This window comes from Canis lupus, chromosome 4, assembly GCF_048164855.1.
Source record: "Canis lupus baileyi chromosome 4, mCanLup2.hap1, whole genome shotgun sequence".
NCBI classification, from domain to species: domain Eukaryota; kingdom Metazoa; phylum Chordata; class Mammalia; order Carnivora; family Canidae; genus Canis; species Canis lupus.
In genome coordinates, this window is record NC_132841.1 from 78,448,580 (window position 1) to 78,451,994 (window position 3,415).

Consider the following 3,415-nt stretch of genomic DNA (forward strand, 5'->3'; position numbering starts at 1 on the left):
GTCAGCTGACAGACCTGTCTAGGGAGGGAGATCCTGAAGGATCTTCTCTGTTTATTTATTTTAATATTTTAAAGAGTTAAAGTGGGAGAGATTTCCCAAACCATTTCCCATGCTACAAAATCCATTCTAAGGAGTATAGTAGGTAGATAGAGGCAGACTGTGGTATATAACCACAAGGATGGGCATATCAAGAAACGTCCTCAATCCTCTCTTGTGTGCAAGATCTGTTTCTATTTTTGACTTTTTTTTTCAGCTTTACTGAGATATAACTGACAAAATCATGATAAATGTAAACTGTACAACATGATGATTTGATATATGCAATTCTTATGAAAGGATTCCCTTGATCTATTTAATTAACATTTTTTTTTTTTTGTGAGAGCACTTAAGTCCTACTCTTAGTATATTTCATTTATACAATACAGTACTATCAACTATGGTCACAACATTATACATTAGATCCTCAGAACTTATTCGTCTTAAAATGTTTGTTGTTCTCATGGAGATCGTCACCACTTTGGGGAGGATGTCCCAAGGTAAATCTGAGTGCTGATTGAGAGATGGGGGGAATAGGGCAGCCTGGTCGTAGGTCACTGAGAAGCTGGGTGACCAAGAGGCTTGACTTTTCTGTCGGTTCAGTGAGCCGATGTAATGAAAAATGGCTCCCAGAGCATAGCTGGTCTTAACATTGTCAATTTTCTGAGTCAGCTTTAGCACTTTGTTCCCCAGAAACATGAATTGTTGCAGTGGCAAGCTGACATAGGTGAAATCTATGCATACCTACAAAAGGGCTGTTATGTGGATGAGTCTCTGTTGTCTAACACACACATTTGATTGAAGTTTCAAAGTCTCCAACCACAAGCCTGCCTCCTTTCTGCATGTATGAGGGCAAATTCTCCTGGAAAATCATGGTAGTAGGAAAGTACAAAAAAAAAAAAAAAAAAAAAAAAGAAAGAAAGAAAAAGAAAAGAACCGAGTTCTTCACTTCTTCCATTTTGTTCACTTTGTTTTAAAGGATTTCTGCCACTCCTGGAAACTAACCATCTCTGCCCTGACAGCCTGTATATTATTTCAACATGTTTCTATCTCCTTTGAAACTGGGAGACAAACCAGGACTGACAAACTCCTTTCCACCTTTACTAGATTCTTCTCTATGCCCTCCCAAATCTGAGTCTTGCTAACATCAATACAAGACCCATAGATGTGGAAATGGAGATGATAGGTTCTGTTAAACATCTGGAATGTTGTTGTGCTATCAACTGGAGATGTCAGAAGGGTGCTCTCAACTCTCAGAAACAAGATGACCTGAGTGGATCTTGCCCCAAATCTAGCATGCCTACACTTTTTCCTCCTGGGGACTTTAAACTGCCTGTTAGGAAGTTGACTGTGATCCATGTTGAAATATCTTCATCTGTTCCATTGATGCTGGAAACATAGCCATCTCCTACAGGCAAGGAGATGCCTTCAACCACTTCTTTCACCTTGTGTCTCTTGCAGTTGCTTCTGAGCCTTTTCTTTTGCTGTTCTCATGAGGAACAGAGAGTTGGCCTTCCAGAAGACAAAGTGATTTTTTTTTAATATCATCTCTTATTGTTCCTCCAAGATCATGAGAATATGCAGAAAGGCTGGCTTCAGTGTTTTGAAGTTTTTATGGATCAATTTGGGATCGGCTCTGGGCTACTGTGCAAACCAGAAGATCAACACGTGAGTACCAGTAATCCCTATGCCAGACATGATCCTGTAGAAGACCTCATGACCACTTCCACCTGTGGGGTGGTCAGTGCGGGCCCACTGGACCCTCCCTGCCCCTGCAGTCACCTCGATGATGCTGAAGCCCTGAATGACAAAGACCAGTGCCCCTGATGTATATCACGTCAATAAACAGACACACAAACTGACCCAGAGCTGATGCTATTTTCATCATCTTCAGGCTCCCATTATTTTGTTCTTTCTCATTTCTTTGTCTGAGGACTGTGTCTTAGTTAAAATTGCATAACTATTGCAAGGCAGAGCACAAACATGTGTCCACAGCTTCTCTCTAACTCAAACACACTTTATCATTTCATTTGTGCTATTGTTTCCAAAGCCTTTTCACAGAATTCAGTGGCATAAGAGGAAGTTCCAAACTTCCTTACCCAATGGTTGTTCAGAACCCTGCATGGTCTCCTTCGAGCCATCCATGGATACCAGTGTCATTCCCTTGATACAAGTAGGTGAAGGTTGCTTCCACTGCTCCTGCCAGTCTCCCTAAGTACACTTAATTTTATTTATTTATTTATTTATTTATTTATTTATTTATTTATTTATTTATTTATTTTTTCACTTAATTTTAAATGAAGCAAATTATACTTGCTTTAAATTAAAGATAAATTGTGAGAACAACACTTAGCTTGAACACACAGAAATATTTTAACCTAATAGACACATTTTTACATATAATGTTAATACAATTCCAATTTTTAAACACCACACATTAACTCATAGTAGATAATACCCTATTTAAGTGATCTTAAATATCTCATAATGTTTTGTTGACATATTTTTAAATTATGAAGTGAAATCATACATTCAACTTCACTGTTATTCTGTTACAAAGACTTCTAACTTCCACTATCCAGACTTAGACCGTGCTTCATAGATTAAGAGCATGGTGCTCCTCAAGCCCTCACCTTAGATAGCAGCTGCAAGTCCGAGGGTTCCTGGGCAACAACCAGTTGTGACCAACTGGCTATAATTGGAGAGTTTTCACCACCTCTTCATGTTGGATAATTTGCCACAACAGTTTTTAGGACTCAGGAGGAACTATACTTATGATTACAGTTTTATTTTAGCAAAAAGATACTAACCAGAACCAGCTGAAGGCAGAGAATATAGTCCAAGTTCCTAGAGGATTCCAAACACAATACTCCTGTTGTACTCCTTCTGTGGGAGTCAGGTAACAACCTCTCAGCACATCACTCTGTGATAACACACAGCATTTTCAACAAGATATACTCACCCACGCTGTATTGTCTAAGTTTTCTTTTTAATATTTTATTTATTCATGAGAGGCACAGAGACAGAGGCAGAGACAGAGGCAGAGGGAGACGCAGGTTCCCCATGGGGAGCCCAATGCGGGACTCGATCCCAGGACTCCGGGATCACACCCTTGACAGAAGGCAGATGCTCAATCACTGAGCCACCCAAGCATCCCTTGTCTAAGGTTTTTGATGGAGCTTCATCACTTGTAGATTGTTGATGGAATCATTGGTCATGCTATTGAGCTGAAATTCCAGCTCTTCTCCATTGTCTAGAGATCTGGCTGGTATGTGATGCAAAGCCCTCAGCCTCACACGACTGGTCTTCCCTTCTGGCATGGACAACTCCTCTCCTGAGTCATCACCTTAGCATAAACTATGCGGGGGCCTACCCTGGG

At 40.2% G+C, this 3,415-nt stretch overlaps 1 pseudogene; it reads right to left on the bottom strand.

Annotated features, from left to right (window-relative positions):
* Positions 1-408: 408 nt before the first annotated feature.
* LOC140631434 (ectonucleoside triphosphate diphosphohydrolase 6 pseudogene) lies at positions 409-1,530 on the bottom strand (annotated as a pseudogene).
* Positions 1,531-3,415: the final 1,885 nt, after the last annotated feature.